The 18,020-nt window shown below is 37.1% G+C and overlaps 1 pseudogene across 1 annotated transcript; it reads right to left on the bottom strand.

Annotated features, from left to right (window-relative positions):
• Positions 1-14,541: 14,541 nt before the first annotated feature.
• LOC308416277 (olfactory receptor 2D3-like) lies at positions 14,542-15,469 on the bottom strand (annotated as a pseudogene). The gene has a single exon. The product of its transcript is annotated as an olfactory receptor 2D3-like (transcript).
• Positions 15,470-18,020: the final 2,551 nt, after the last annotated feature.

Genomic DNA, 18,020 nt, shown 5'->3' with positions numbered 1-18,020 from the left:
TTCCTTCATCCCTTTAACACAAGTTGTCTACCTTAATTGTCCCATGTCTTAGCTTATTGTTGGTAGCAATCAACTGTTTTCTGAAATTATTCAGTTCTTTGAACTTGTAATGAATATCTCTGTTGAAATGGTCCTACATAAATGTTCAAGAATCTTTGTATTTCCTTTGTAACACATAGTCTTAAAGTAGAAAACAAAACCGTGTATTCTGCTAATACCTTGTCTTTTGAAAACTTGATTAGATTTGTTCCTTGCATTTTATTTTGTGTTTATAACTTGGGTAAATAGTAAATGTCTATATAAGAAAAGAGAGAGGAATTATCACTATCTCTAGATATATGACTGGCAGAGAATGCATGTTTCATGGTGTTGTTTTTCAAGGTCACATTACAATTAATAAATGTAATTAATAGAGGACTACTATTACAAATAAGTCATTACTTTGTAGGTACTCTGCTATGTCCAACACTCTGAAAAGGCAGACTCATCATCAATGTTCTTATTCATGAAGGGCCCTGTTCCGTGAATTACACACTGATGATGAAAGTATAAACAAGGTTAGAAATCAAAATCTCTAAAGTCAAGGTGATAAATAAAAAGAGAACAGTGGGGGAGATTAATCTGTGTTTTGGAATCCCTGGTGCATTTGCAGAGATGCAGGCTTCATGGCAAGCTCCCACAGGTTGTTTCACAGCTGCCAGTAACTTTAGTTTCAGGGTATCTCTGAGGGCACTGCATGGACATAACACACGTGTGTGTGTGTGTGTGTGTGTGTGTGTGTAAAACACTCATATACAAATAAGTAAATGACAAATTAATCTTTTAAAAGTAAGCCAAATAGAATAGTTTGTTCTAATCAAGAAGTTGTTTCACCTCTTTTCTTTAATAAAACAATGTATCGACATATGTGATAACACATTAAGTGACTCTCTGTATGTCAACTCCAATGTCCCAAGATTCAACGTTGCCTTTGTTTCATGTTCTCTTTTTATCTCAAAGATAAATACATGGAATATATACATAATTCCCCCTAATTTACTTCCTTCTTTCCTTCTAATGTTCATTAGCTATCTACACCTGATAAATTAACAATTGATATTTATTAGTCTTAATTTTAGAAATCACTAATTAGATTAATTATGTTACATAGTCAAAAATACTTATAATTAAGGGAAAAGTGAACTGGAAAAAGAAGAAAAACAAATAACTCAAATTTTATTACCCTGGGAGAAACAATGGTTACGTTCTATTGTATATAACTTCATAATCCCTGACCGTTGCAGCCTTATCATATGTAAATTTTATTATGCAGCACTTTATTACTTTATATCATAGCTTGAGTTCCAAGATTTGGATATCTAGAAAGTTATTTGTTTTAATCAAAACAAAGATAAGCATGATAATTTGCATTTAGAATTGAAACATTTGAATTGAATAGTAAATAAGAAAAAAGATCTAAACCTTAATCATAATGTATTCAATCTCCTGTAATTATTTTTAAAAATAGGGAACTATGAATATATATATATTAACACATATAACTGTTATTATTTAATTCACTCAGTTTCTTATTGTCTGTAATTCACTGGATTATTTAGAAGATAAATATATACAGTAATGAGATAAACATTTTGTAATTTGACTTTTTAAATCATATGAAATAAAATTCCAAATAGAATTAATGTCCCAAAATACATGAAATTTCATATTTTAACTGCTTTTTGCATATACTTACTATATGCCAAATACTGTACTTATTAGTATTTCAATGACAAATGTGAAGATTTCTGGTTGATAAGGTTAACTTTATAAAACAGGAATAATTAATTAAATGTATATTCACTTCATATGACAGCTTCAAGATATGGAGGAAAATTCATAGACCTGAAATGAAAAATGGACAAATTTTTAATTATTGTAGAATGATTTCTTAATTCATTTCCCAAAAATTAGTAAGCAGAGAGGAAATATAGGAAGCTTATAAGAAAATCTGGAGCAAGAAAATACACATGGCTCTCAAAATACCATTAAGAGGAGACACCAGGAACTGGAGAATTTCAGCTGTTAAATGTACTCAAGGCTTTTCAAGAATTCAGTCTCCAGTCCTGAAGCAGGCTAATTCTAGGGACAGAGAACTGAACAATGCCCTCTTCTCCCATTCAGGGCACATCCACCCACCTGCAGCCAAAACTAAGACACTTCAAGCTTTTAAAAATATTTCTAAGGAACTTAACAACGTTTATTACTATAAAGATGAAATAAAAATTGATCTCTTATAACCTTCCTCACAAAAATCTTTTAACAACTTTATTTTTAAAAACAGAGATAAATGTGCAGAATTTTGCATAAAATTATATGAATAAGTTTTTGGTACTTGAATTTTTTTAAAGGCTTGATAGTATTAATTGAAAACTTACTAGTTTCAATGGGCATAAAATACATATAAAACAAAATGTAACATGGTAATAGTCAAAGTTCTCTTGGGGTGTAAAGATTAAACATAATGATTTTTAAATACCAAGGATCTTCAAAATCTGTTAAAGCATTTAAAATTTACAGTCAGACTCCTCTAAACTTTATAAATAATAAGGAAAACTGTTAAGATATATTATTATAAAAATGGTTGTTTCGCAAATTCTAGAGCTACAGTTGACTCTCTGGGATTTAAATGAATGATACCCCACAATTCAAATTAGAATTTGTACAGGGCATAGTGATAGATGCCTGTCATGGCAACACTCTGAAGTTTGGGGCAGAAAGATCAAAAGTCCAGGGTCATCCTCAACAAAATACTAAAATCAGGAATGGCCTCAACCACATAAACTCCCATTTTTACAACAACTAAAAAAATTTTTTTAATTACCTTGATGGAGGAGCAAACACATAAAAAACAAAGAACTATTTTAGAAGTCTTTGTGTGATGATGTAATTAATTCTTGTAACTGAGTTAAGAGGTGGGGAAATAGTATACTGCCCTGAACAAAACTGCAAAAATCATCAGGTAAAGAAGTTATTCTGTAAAAAAAAAAAAAAAATGTTTCAAATTTTTATGTGTTGCTGTTTTTCCTGTCTGTGCATCACATAATATAGTATTTTTAGAGGCCATATAAGAGCATAGAATCCCCTGAGACAGGAGTTACAGGTGATTATCAGACACCACGTGGGTGCCGGGACTCAATCTCACGTACTCTGCAAAAGCAACCAGTGCTGAGCCATCTATCCAGTCCCAAAATCCTTTTTTATTTTATTTTATTTTTGCTGAAATTTGGTAAATTAGAGAGGTTTCAAACAAGTTGATATAAAGAGGTCAACACAAACAGGAAATTTTATTGTCATGTTAATAATTTTTGGAGGTTAATGTTATACAGTAAGTAAAGTTTAAAACATTTTGATCAAGACAATGGACGACTTAGCGAACTGGGGAGCACATATTGGAAATAGAGAGTGTAGAGATACAGAGACTGGCTGATATAGAGAACTTGCTTACAACAACTCAGATTCCAAGTATGTCTTAATACACAAGGTTAGCTGAGCTAGACTGTGACAATGGCAGGAATAGACAGCACAGACCCCGCCCACAATTCTGATGTGAGCAAACAACCTCACAGCTGCCCTCCCTTTCAACACTGATAAGGAAGCCGAGCGCATGTGCTGGGGAAAGGGTAAGGAAGGCATGGAAAGAGAGGAATCTGAGCATTTGGTTTTAAGTTCCGAGGGTTCAGCTTTGTGGCGGTAGTAACCAGCAGTGTGCTCGAGTTGGCAAATAGAAGAGCGGCTAACACAGATGGAAAGCGTGAGCAAGTCCCCATAGTCCGGTTGCCTTAAATATTTACATTTCCACAAGTGCAAAGTTTCCTATCCGAATTGTCTCCTGCTTACGCCACAGTCTTTCTCCACGGGTTATGACCCTTTAATGGAGTTCTTATCAGGTTTTATTGGTGCCCTACATTTATTGAATATTGTTCTTAACTCTGTTCCGTGCAATGGCTAATTTCCAATAACTTTAAATTTAGCTTGAACCCTTTCATTAAAGAGGGTTTTGGATTAGTAATATCACTCAGCTAGTCGAAAGTTGCAGGAAGCAATGAAAATAATGTTTCTGGCTGAAAATGATTTTTGCTTTCTATATTCCTAATTCTCCCAGGATTGGTTGCCTACTATAGTTCCGTCTTTTTATTTGGACTCATTTTGGCTTTTGCAATCAGTCATGACTGAATTAACTTACTAGTACCGCCTGTGTCCTGGGAGTCAAATCCACGACCATGTCTGCGGTAGCAAAGCACTTGACTCTTCCATCCAGTTGGATGACAAAGTGATCCTGATGCCATCGCATCCTGAGAAGTGACATTTAAACTCTACTTTCTATTATTTGCCGTGATATGTGCCCTAACAATAGAACAGAATACATAAAATACTGGTGAACAGAGATATGCACAGCACTGAAAACACTGGCAAAGAATGACCGATGACATTGTGAGTCTTGGCACTCAAGTGCCAAGTGACAAAACCATAAATGGACAAACTGTCCAAGACACTGAGCCTTTATAGGGTCAGAACAGTCATAATGCATAAACACATAAATGCTATATTTGCACAGGCGTGCTCTCTCTCTCTCTCGCACACACACACACACACATACACATAGTTAAATAGTGAAGATAATTATTAAGTGGGAATAATATGAAATCAAATGTCAGCCTTAAGAAACGGGATTGTTTAGATTACAGCCTCACTCATGTGTTTTTACATTGTGGTTGTTCTCACTCTATAAAGGCAAAGCTGTGCGGCTTTAACATTTGTCTTGATTAGCTAAGTGGTATTACTGATGGGAAAGGCTTTCTAATAAAAGGATGCAAGGTGAATTTAAAATTATTGAAAATTATCCATTACATGGAACGAAGTTAAAAATAGTACTCAATAAATTTGGAACACTGCTACAACTTGATAAGAACCCCAGTAAAATGCCATAACCCATGGAGTAAGAATGTACACACACACACACACACACACACACACACACACACACACACATACATGTGCTGAAGAATTGTCAGTGACTGAAAGGGAAAACTCAGGGCCTCAGATTCAGGAAGTAAAGTAAGTCACAAACTAGTTAATAAAAAAGAAACTTATAACACTATATATATATATCAATCCAAAACTACTGAACCAAAGGTAAAAACAAATACCAAGCAACAGTCGGAAAGGTCAGACACTGCCCACAGGATACAGAGAGACAGGAAAGCCAACAGTGTGTTTCCTACCATACAACAATGAGAGCTAGGAGATGCTGGGATGGATTAGGAATGTAAATGCACACACACTGAAAAAGCCATGCATGTTGTTTGTTGAGAAATTTATTGATCTGATAGAGCAAACATAAAATAGATGTGTGCTGGTTACAGTTATTGTCTACTGCAACTTTATCTACTGTGAAGTAAAATGGAAAATTTCTATTAGCACATATTATATGATAATGGATCTCATGTCCCATTTCCTTATGTGTACGGATCATCAGCTCATCACTTGCACTCCATTGTTCTCTTGTTCACTATGCACCGTTCTAAAGATTCTGGCTCTCTAATAGTTTTTAACTCCTCCTCCCTAATAGCTTATTTTGCTTTTCTGTCATTTTCCCCTCCCGTGGCACATATGAGCAATGCTGACATTTATATTTCCGGATCTTTTTTTTTTTTTCTACTCTTCTGTCAACAGCAAGATTTCATTATTCTCTACAGACAAATAAAACTGTACTCTTCAAACGCACCGCACTTTCTGTCTATTTATCCACGGACAGACACCTGGGCTGACTTAATAACTTATTTATAAGTGGTGTGTCGGTAATTTGTAGTCATCTTTAGCAGCATTTGTCGGGTTTCTTTTTCCTTTATTATTCTAAAGGATTGCTGGTTAGTTTTTTTTTTCTTTTATTCATGATTTGTTAAGCATTTTACTTGAGTAATAGTTGTTAAATCATCCAGCATATCTTGAAACAAACTTGACAGCAATTTTGAAATGGCTTCAGTGTCACCGCTTCCAGATTTTAAACTGAAGCTGTACTGCCATCTTGTGGCCGAGAAGTTTATTACGTTGCTCACCCCGCTTCTAGTCGGCATACAAAGTAAAGGGCTTCATAATCTCATTTCCACTTACACCGTGAATTCTGCTGGATGGTCAGAAGTGAGGGAGCTCCCTCTGCAGCTTCATTTGTCTTTCATTAACAGCAAGCCTGACGAATGGTTTTCATATATTTTGCCTGCCTGGATTCCTTTGAGAACTCTGTTCATTTGCCAACCTACTAATTGATTGGTTCTTCAGATGTCAACATTTTTAGTTCTCTATAAGCCCCAGATATTAATCTTGTCATGGAAAGGGCTGTCTTCCATCTTCTAAACTATCTTTTCTGTTATTTTCTCTGCTACTTGGGAGCTTGGGGACTTAGTGTAATAACGCTTGTCGCTTCTTCCAATTACTTCTTAGGCTATACCTGTATGTCCCCCAATTTTATATTCCCCTACTTTCAGATGTGAAGATTTTTACATTAAGAGTATTGCTGCTTTTCAACTGAATTTTATAGAAAGTGGGAGAAATCTAGCTTAATTTTTCTACATGGAGACAAGAGACTTTCTTCTCTTCAAAATAGGTATTATTATACCTTTTCAAAGCTTTATTGAATATCGGGTGCATTTTGTTGTATGGATTTACTTCTGGGTCCTCTAATCTACTTGCATATGTGTCTATTTTTATGCCAATGCCTTGCTTTTCTTAGTATGACAGCAGTGTGTTTTGACATCATGTGTTTTGATCTGCCCAACATTGCTGCTGTTGCTCTGGAAAGCTTAGGCTATTCGGGGCCTTTTAGGGTGGGTTCTGCATAGATCTCTTTTTTTCTGTTTCTACAAAGAATGTCGCTGGTGGTGTGGTAGACACTTCACTAAATTTGTAGATTGGTTTTAGCAACACAGCCATTATAACAATACTACAAATTGTTATGTAAGATCCCATCCAATATTATAATCTGCCAATCTATGAATAAGAAGCCTGATTTTTATAGGCTGTATAAAGACTGGTGGCGGGGTGAATTTAGTTTGTGACCTGTAGTTTTCAAGTGCCTTGCTAAAGACATAGATGCCAAAACAAAATTATAGTGATCTTGTCGCTTATGGGCGAGTCTTAGTCTCTTCTTCCATAATGAATGACACTCAACACCACTTAACAGCTTGATTGGGAGCATTCCTGAGTCACTGTGGGTAAATCAGTAAAGAATGATTCTGGGAACATTGTAATTTCAATACAAATGCATGCCATTATGGTAATGTGATGACATAGGCTGATAGCAATGATACACATTAAGGCATGGCAGGGAAATCATAGTGAGGTGGTAGCAAGAAAACAGAGTTGAAAAGGATTCTCTGCTAAGTTGTTTGAACAGAACTTTGTGAGCTATAAGCAATCGATTGCAGGCTATTAGGGCAAAAAAAATTAGATCTATATTTTTAAAATATCACCTTGGACTCACAGAAAGATTGGTGATCAAAGAGAAACAGCCTGTAAGACAGATCAATCAAAAGACTTTTACAATGAAGCCAAAATTTGCTGCAAGAAGGGTCACCGCTTAACCTTAGAGGTTGAAGTCTCCCATCAATACAAGTTATCAGATATGGTTCAAAGCAAAGTTGACAACCCAGAGGAAATATACTGAATCCCTGGTTAACAGCCATTTCCTAAACCTGCAGGGATTGGGGACTTGTGATTTGGAGGTGTCTCCTTGCCAAGATAAGCTCATGAGAGATAGAGTTCTGCTGCTTGGACCATTACCCTCTCCCAGGTCTGATTCTGCCTATGCACCTAAGGTTCCCCCGCTAGGCCCCATGGTAGGCCACTGGGAGCCTCTGTTATCCTCTCTCCCAGAGAGAGTAGCTCATTAACAACTTTTTAATGAGGTCACAGACAGTGACTTCTCATTATTAAATGTATTAGTCTGTGCCCCAGAGACTGAGGTAACTGAGAACAGAAGTCAGTGACAATGGAGTTTAGCCAGAGTAGCTGCATCAGAGTGAAAAGAAGAAACTTCTCTTGGCAGAGTCCCAAAATTTAACTGTTGGACCTCTAGGGCCCTTGCAGGTCACAGAAACTGAAATTCTGAAACTAGAGACCGGGAGAGACTAGGCTCTTGATGGGGTGAAGGAAGAACAGAGCCAAGTGAACCCGGGCTTGGCACTTCTCTTGGACTACTAAGAAATACTCTTGAGGAAATTAGACGTTCTCTGGGCCTCCTGGGAACCTAAGGAAATGAGACATTGCTCCTGGAACTGCTTGCCATCTTCTCTTTGGCATCTACAGATACCCTGTGGTTTCCATTCATATTCACGAGAAGATTCTTTGTTTTCTAAGTCCTTTTAGATTATTTTGACACTAGTCTTTCCCTGTCCACTCTATGTGCATCTTTCAGACACCCCATCCATTCCCAGGGTTGCAGTGAATCATCCCTGTAGAGATAAATCTCAGGTACTGGCTTGTACTTCCTAAAAGGATCAGGGATGGACCCTACTAATTGGCCTGCCTGCTGTAATGCTGCAGGCTTAAACATATACTATGCAGTCTCCTAAGCTGTCCTGAACGCTTTCTAAATTTACATCTACCCATCATTATCATGCATAAATTCTTTGTCACTCTCTTCATCTTCAGAATAAAACCAATGTTCTTACTCTGTCACAAAACATACAGTTCAGCTCCAGCTTCTTTCACATTACATTTCTTACTACATCTGGTCATTATTTGAATGTGCAGTTAATTGCTGTGATGCCATTTTACTCTCATCCCTTTATCGAGTGGAAGAATACTGTGTGTTTTTCTATATAGCTTATTCTGCTTTAATATACAAAAACTAACTGGGGGAAGGAAAGGAAATAATAGTGCCTGCCTAGTATGGGAAATTGAAAGTCTATGGGTATGTCAAAAGACAAAATATACTGAAGCCATGCAACAAATAGACAAACTATTAATATATATGAAGAACTATTTTTTTCTGATGTCTTAGTCGGGGTTTCTATTCCTGCTTCATGACCAAGAAGCAAGTTGGGGACTAAAGGGTTTATTCAGCTTACACTTCCACATTGCTGTTCATCACCAAAGGAAGTCAGAACTGGAACTCAAGCAGATCAGGGAGCAGAAGCTGATGCACAGGCCATGGAGGGATGTTACGTACTGGTTTGCTTGCTCTGGCTTGCTCAGCCTGCTTTATTATAGAACCCAGGTCTATCAACCAAGAGGTGGAACCTCCCACAGTGGGCCAGGCCCTCCCCTCTTGTAAAATGCCTTACAGCTGGATCTCATGGAAGCATTTTCTCAACTGAAGTTCCTTTCTCTGTGATAACTTCAGCTTGTGTCAAGTTGACACAAAACCAGACAATAAAACCGGGCTTATGCAACTGAAAAAGATCCATTTATTTTATAAATGACATTGGAACAGAATGGTTCTTCAACAGAAAGTGTATTTTATTATCACACTTTTGTATCTTTTTGTTTTTCTTTCTATAGTCCTCATCTTTTACCCTTTCTACCATGTACCAAGATAATTCTAACATTATCTAAAATTCTAAATTTTTCTTTCCATGAGTGCAATTCTACTATGCAAATCTAAACTCATCCTTTTTAATGCACATGTTTCTTGGACTATCTTGCATGTATAGATATTAAGCATTAATTCAATTTTGCTAGATTTCACATGTAAAACATACAATAAGAACAGCTTATCACTTGCATCTTTATTTCTAACATTAAATCTATTGTAACTTTGAAGAATCTGACACCATCTTCTGGCCACAATGAATACAGCACTCATATACCCATAAGCCCATGATAAAAAAACAAAAATAAGGAGATAAGAATGAATTGATTTACATTCTTCTACATGCAGACTTCCAGTTGAACCAGCACTATTTGTTGAAAATGCTGCCTTTTTTTCCACTGTATGGTTTTAGCTACTTTGTCAAATATAAAGTGACCATAAGTGTGTGGACTCATTTTGTCTCTTCAATTCTAATCCATTGATCTGCTTTGCTGTTTTTGAACCAGTATCATACATACAGTTTTTATCATGATTGCTCTGTGATACAGCTTGAGGAAATCATGATTCCATGAGAAGTTCTTGTTTTTACTAGCTGAGTAATAGTTTATTGTGTAAACTTACCACATTTTATTTATCCATTTTTTTTTGGTTGAAGGATATCTATGTTGTATCTATATTTTTGGCTACTATGATTAAAGCTTCTATGAACATAGTTGAATAAGTGTCCTTGTGATATGATGCTATCCTCTGTTTTTTGTTATTCCAAATAAATTTGCAAACTACTCTTTACAACTCTATGAAGAATTGAGTTGGAATTTTGATGGAGATTGCACTGAATCAGTAGATTGCTTTTGGAAAGATGGCCATTTTTAACATGTTGATCTTCCAATCGATAAGCATGAGAGATCTTTCCATCTTCTGAGATCTTTGATTTCTTTCTGCAGAGACTTGAAGTTCTTGTCATACAGATATTTCACTCCCTTAGTTAGAGTCACAGCAGGGTATTTTATATTATTTGTGACTGTTATGAAGGCTGTCATTTCTCTATTTCTTTCTCATCCTGTTTGTCCTTTGAGTAGAGGAAGGTTACTGATTTGAGTTAGTTCCAAGCTTTTGGGCTAGTATCTACTTATCAGTGAGTGCATAATAGGTGTGGTCTTTTGCTGCTAAGTTCCCTCACTCAGGATGATTTTCTTCTAGTTCCATTCAAATGCCTGCAAATTTAATGATGTGCTTGTTTTTAATAACTGAGTAATAGTCCATTGTGTAAACTTACCACATTTTCTTTATCCATTCTTTGGTTGAAGGACATCTATGTTGTGTCTATATTTTGGCTGCTATGATTAAAGCTTCCATGAACATAGTTGAGTAAGTGTCTAGAAGTTTTATAGCTGGGTCAACGTAAGTTTATTCCTAATATTCTGTGAAATGATCAAATGGTTTTCCAGAGTTGTTATACAAGTTTTCTCTCCCAACAGCAATAGGGGAGTGCTTTGCTTGCTCCACATGCTTACCAGCACGAGCTATAGCCTAAGATTTTTATCTTAGCCATTCTGACAGGTGTAGAATAGAATCTCAGAGTGATTTAAAAATGCATCTCTCTGATGGTTAAGAATGTTAAACGTTTCCTTAAGTGTTTTTTTTTTTTTTTTTTTTTTTTTTTTTTTTTTTTTTTTTTTTGCCATTAGAAATCCCTGTAAAAAATGTCCTGTTTAGATATCCTCCTTTCCCTCCTTTCTTATACCGCCACCTTGCTTTCTTGGTTCCACTCCCAACCATCAATCCCCACTTCATGGCCCTGGCATTCCCCTACACTGGGGAAATGAGCTTTCACTGGACCAAAGGCTTTTCCTCCTGTTAATGCCAGACAATGCCTTCCTCTGCTACATATACAGCTAGAGACATGGGTCTGTCCATGTATAATCTTGGTTGATGATTTTGTCCCTGGGAGCTATTGGGGTTTGGTTGGTTGATATTGTTCTTTTTTTCCCCGTGGGGTTGTAAACCCTTTCAGCTCCTTAAGGTCTTTCTCTAGCTCCTCCATTGGGGTTCCCATGATCAGTCCAATGGTTAGCTGAAAGCATTTTCATTTGTAACAGTATGGATCTGACAGACCCTCTTAGGAGTCATTCATGTCAGGATTCTGTTAGCAAGCACCTTTTGGCATCAGCAATAGTGACTGGGTTTGTTGGCTGCATATAGGATGGATCGCCAGGTAGGGCAGTCTCTAGATGGCCTTTCCTTCAGTCCCTGCTCCACTTTTTTTTTTTTACTGCATTTCCTCCTATGAGTATTTTGTTCTCCCTTTTAAGAAAGACAGAAACATTTACATTTTGGTCTTCCTTCTTTTTAAGCTTCATCTGGTGGATGAGTTGTTTCTAGGGGATTCTAAGTTTGGGCTAATATCCACTTATCAGTAAATTCATTCCATCTGTGTTGTTTTGTGACTGGGTGACCTATCTCATGATGTTAGCTTCTAGTTTCATCCATTTACCTAAGAATTTTATGAAGTCATTGTTTTTAATAACTGAGTAGTACTCCATATTTTCTCTATCCATTCCTCTGGCTATTATAAATAAAGTTGCTGTGAACATAGTGAATGATGAGTCCTTGTAATGTGTAGGACCATCTTTTGAGTATATACTCAGGTGTGGTGTAGCTGGGTCCTCAGGTAGTACTATGTCCAGTTTTCTGAGGAACTGCCAAATGATTTCCAGAGGGGTTGTGCCAGTTTGCATTTCCACCAACAATTGAGAAGTGTTCCTCTTTCTCTACATCCTCGCCAGCATCTGCTGTCACCTGAGTTGTTGATCTTAGCCATTCTGACTGGTGTGAGGTGGAATCTCAGCATTGTTTTGATTTGCTTTATCCTGGTGACTAAGGATGTTGAACATTTCTTTAGGTGCTTCTCAGCCATTTGGTATGCCACACTTGAGAATTGTTTGTTTATCTCTGTACACTATTTTTAGTACAATAACTCCATGAGTTCTTTGTATATATTGGTAACTAGCCCTCTATGGAATGTAGGATTGATAAATATCTTTTCCCATTTTGTTGGTTGCCATAGGTATGGGGTAGTGCTCCCTGAGGCTTATTTTCTGATTCCAAACACCTCATGTTCCAGCTATAAGGTGTAAACTTTGATGAGTTTTCTATGAGGTTTGTTGCAACCAATGACTGTCATTGCCAAGGTGAAGGATGCTGAAGTACAAGGGACTTTAAGATGCTTTGGATTCTTTTCTATCGTTTTCTATTGTCATGAAATCCCACTATTATGGACTGGCTTGTATAAATTTATTCAGATAAAGACACACAGAAAACATATTGAAAATATGTTCAAACCAACAGATTCCTCAGAACTTGTACTTGTTCACATTTTTATTGAAACCCTAATTTGTGGCAGGTACTGGGCTAGACATTGGAAATCTTTTAGTGAATCAAACTAGGAAAAGTCTGTTTCACAATTTATTTGTAGAATAATATCTTCGCAGTATAACAGCATAAGAAATTTCCAGAAAGCAGCTATGACTACTTATAAACAACCCTTAGGATCAGGTCTGTTGCCATTCCTGATGGAAGCAGGTAGAGAGCATCATTAGGTTAGATTGGAGATGCCAGGCACTCTTGCCTATACAGTCCCCTCAGTTGTGTAATTCTGCTAAACTATATGTCTTTTCAGTAGTTTCGTGAGGTGATAAGAGCACACAACTTGTGGAAGATAAACATAAGGGTTGTGGGGGCTGGGGGAAGTCCTACCTATGCAGCTACAAGGACGTAATTTAGTCTAGCTCAGACATTTCACTGATCTGATTTTTTGGAGACCACCCACACTCCCCAAAGTAACACTTCATAAATGTTTATATATAAACACAAAAACCTTACAAACACTCTCATGGGGTTGTTTTATTTTTATTTTAATTATTGTTCATTCCAAGGCTTTTATAGCCCAAACATTCTATTTTTCTTTTGTTGATGTGAGAACCATGCATACAATTCATATTAAGATGTCATTTTAGGATAGAATGGATTAAACACCAGAGGTTTTGATGTAATCACCTTTGTCCCTCAATACTTCCTTCTCTCCCTCCCTTCTCTCCACTTGTGTGTGCAAGGTAAGTACTATACCACTTAGCCATATTCTAAGAGATCTGAAAAAAGAAACACAACCACAAGTTATCAATGAGTTTCCCAGGCGGACTGAAATTGAGATCCCTTTGTCTGGGCCTCTCAAGTAGCTGGCAACTTAGGTTTTTGATTGCTGTAATGAAACACTGAGAACAAAAGCAATTTTGGTAGGAAAGGATTTTTTGCCTAAAATCACCTGAATCACAGTCTGCTGAAAGAAGCCAAGACAGGAATTCGAACAGGGCAGGAATCAGAAAGTAGTTGTTGCAGAAGCCATGGAGGGTGTGCTGCTTAATTGCTTGTTCCCCATAGCTTGCTCAACATGCTTCTTTGTAGAAGGACCACCAGAAATAAGGTGTCCCCACTCACAATGTGATGGGCCATTGAATATTGCTAATCAACAGGATTTCCTAAATGTTTGCCTACAGCCAGGCCTTACAGAAGAAATTTTCCAATCAAGGTTCCTAAACCTCAGATGACCACAACATATGCCAAGTTGACATAAAACTAGCCAACACACAGGGTACAGGTTTATGCCAGCATTTTGGCTGTGCTTATGCCAAAACAGGTCCATGCCACATTAATCAACTAGGCACTTAAAATTGTATCTCCCACTATTCAAAATAAAGAGAAAAGAACCCAATTGTCAACTTTTTTCCTTTTTGTTTGTGTTCTGGCTTAGAGTGGTCACCATTTCCACAGTATGCTTTGTTATTGTTGCTGCTGTTGCTGCAGTAGATTTGTTTTGTAATCCATCCTGAAATGACTTACTTAATAGTTGCCACATAAATATCTGCTTCATTTTCAAAGATGTTATAATGGTGATAAAAATGCAGACACACCAGTCACTGCTTCTGAAAGAAGATCACTTTTGCAGCTAGTCTTGTGAAGGCACTTTTGACATCCTTGTTCCTCATACTATAAATTATGGGGTTTAGCATTGGAGTCACCACTGTATAGAACACAGCCATGTTTATCCTGTTTCTTAGCATTTTTGGTTTTTGGCCGCATATAGTTAAATATTCCAGATCCATAGAAAAGGACAATCACAGTGAGGTGTGATCCACAGGTTGCAAAAACCTTGAGTCTCCTTTCTCCAGACTGCATCTGGATCACAGTGGAGATGATGTTCCAGAAGAGATGAGGATGAGGGAGACAGGTGCTAGGACGATTACTACACCCATTGCAAAGATGGCCATTTCTGTGCTGTAAGTATCTGCTGAGGGCAGGGAGTTCACAAAAGTAATGACTGAGTTTGTTCTGTCCTCAATAGGGTAGATGGAAGGCAACAGAAGTATCTACCACAGATACTACTAGTCCACTGGCCCAGGACCCTATGGCCAACTGCAGATATAGTTGTCGGGTCATGATGGTAGAGTAGTGCAGTGGCTTGCACACAGCCACATACCGGTCATAGGACATCACTGCTAGTAGTGTACACTCTGTACACGCAATCTGAATGGAGACAATTACCTGTGTCACACAGCCCCAAGTGGAAATCGTTTTATGTTATAGCAGAAAGTGGGACAGCACTTGAGGTACAATGCTACTTGGGAGACAGAGATCAGCAAAAGAGAGGATTCTAAGAAAAAAGTACATGGGCGTGTGGAGTTGAGAATCCATGAAGATGAGGATAATGATGAGCAGGTTTCCAAGTACAGTCAGCACATAAATGATGAAGAAAAGAACAAACAGGAGGATCTGAGTCTGTGAACCTTGTGAAAAGCCCAGCAACAAAAACTCATCTACAAAGGTCTGGTTTTCTTTTCCCATTGAAATTTTTGTATATTTACCTGTTTGCCACAAATAACAAGAACATAGTATAATTGAGTTCATGACCTTTAGTCCTGTAGAAAAAGATCATGTTAAAACTGACATCTAATTGGATATTTCTAGAAGTATATATGTTTTTTAATCTAACTTGTTTTAATTAATACAAAGGATTATTTTTATTCTAATTTTTTAGTGTACAACAACCTCATCCCCTATCCCCCAAGTCCTTCTTATAATCACTGTTGGTATTTTTAAAATCAATAAAATGCAATAGTTTAAAGCCTTTTGAAAGTGCTGGAACTATGTCTCAAACGTTAGTAGAACTGGCTGCTCTTCCAGAGCATCCAGATTCTATTCTCAGCAGGCCAGGTTTTATCTGCCTTTAACTCTAGTTTGAGAGAACATGGTGCCCTCTACTGGTCTCTGACTGTATTAGACACCCATGGTGTACAGACATAAATGCAGACAAAACTACTCATAGACAATAAGAAAAAAAAAAAATACTAAACCCTTTCTTGGTAGTTTTGATGGAAGGTTAAATATATATTATAATTAATATATATAAACAACTAAGTAGTTATGATGCTTGATTAGGACTACATGTGAAACAATAAAGTATAAATTGCCCTTGTGACACATTGGAAAGGTGTCTGTGAAATAACAATATGATTATGACATTACCAGAAGAGAACATTTGACAGAGATGCTAGATAAAAGTTAACTATGACACCAGTGCATATGTAATTTAAATGAAAGCTTTTCATCTTGATTAACAGTGCCTCCAAAGGGCAACTAATAAAACCCTGACACCATACATGAGAAGTTCTATTTTGAGCTGCTGATCAGGACTTTCCAAGAGACCTACAAAACAAAACATTGGAAGCTATTGCTATTGCTCTTGGTTGCCATGCCAACTCCAGGAGACAGAAAGTAAATTACCTAAATTACTGTTGCAAAACATGACATGTTCTTTTGTCCTAACTCAGAAGACAGATCTAACCTTAGTATCCCCAGTGATTCCAAGGACTAGCTTTCATGGTACCCGAAGTATCATTCAAGGTTCCAAAGAACAGAAGCGACTAACACTTCTATTCAGCTATGATGTAAAATGAACCACAGAAAAAACTGGAATGGCATAACTTATTGGGTGAATAATCCAAAAGCTACAGTTTTGCCACACATACCTTAGTGGTATTAATCATTTCTCTAATTGGACTTAAGGTGTGCTCAACAGGAGACCTTTTCTTTTAAAAGCTATACGAAAAGAGAAAAACCTAAGACCACAAAATTCTGATATGGAGAGAAAAGAAAGGAGGAAGAGAACCCAGGGCCTACAGATCTGAAGGTTGCCCCTGAAGTAATAATCAGTGAAGAATTATATCACTTGTGCCCTAATAACACTGTAATAGGAAGCTTTTTCCACATGTCCTTTCATTTTTCTCATATAAATCACTAAATATTATTTGCCTCAAACTCATGACTCTCCTTCCTTCCCTGGTGATGGGATTATAGGAATATGTCACCATACCTGGCTCTAGAATTCTTTATTTTGTTACTGCTTGATTTGTTCTTTGATAAGGTCAAGCATGTATATCATCATGACTGTTACACAGACACGAAGCTGCTCACATGAGAGTTCTCTATACACACACTCTATCAGCAGCATTTATTTACAATCTGCTTACACACACACACACAAACACACAAACACATACACACACACCACAACACAACAGTATTCAATATACACGCACACATAGTCTTTTAATGGCATCTGAACAGCTGCCATCTCTCACCACAGCTGAGTAAGTACTGACCAAGACTGAGCCAAGCAGTAACTAGTCAGGCCTGTTGTGTATGAAAAGAATATTTAAACATCAAGTTAAAGTATGATGACAGCAGTAGGGTTGTTATCGCTTCTGCACTAGGACAGACATCTTGGTTGCAATTGGACTCTCTTCTTCATAGTGTCACCAGGAGATTGGAACCAGCAGTGTTGATTCATTCATAACTCCTACAGAGACAACAATGCTTAAGAGAAAGAAGCACATTCTTCATGAGCTCCCAAAACAAATATTCTTAGTGTTCTTGCAACTCCTGCTCTATTTAATATGCTACCCATAAGGAGATGGTGGGATGTGTACAAACCTAAGGAAGCAAAGAAAAGCTGAAGGCTGATAGCTGAGTAAGGAGAAAGCCAGGCATAGCTGTTTTCCACACCAAAGGGAAACAATACTGGAAGGCATGATCTCTGTGTCCTCTGTCCCTTTGTGGTTTCTATAAGATGAGCTTCATTCCTGAAGGAGAAAGTTTGAATTCCAGTTTTCAAACTGAGATTTTGGAGAACGTGAATAGAATTCTTGCCTGAGAGCCTAGTAAGGAAAATATTAAACAAGTAGTAGGAGTGCTAATTACACTCCTTCTCACTCCAATCTGCAGTCAACTCTACACAATTATGCAGAATAGACAAATTAACAGCTTCCCCACCCTTACCTCACTGTATAAATGGAGTAGAAACATTGAATGTATTATCCATGAAGGAACCTAGGAC

This window comes from Micromys minutus, assembly GCF_963924665.1.
Source record: "Micromys minutus genome assembly, chromosome: 2".
Classification (NCBI taxonomy): domain Eukaryota; kingdom Metazoa; phylum Chordata; class Mammalia; order Rodentia; family Muridae; genus Micromys; species Micromys minutus.
Note: the sequence above shows the minus strand (reverse complement) of the source record. Positions and strands in the feature narration are given on the sequence as shown.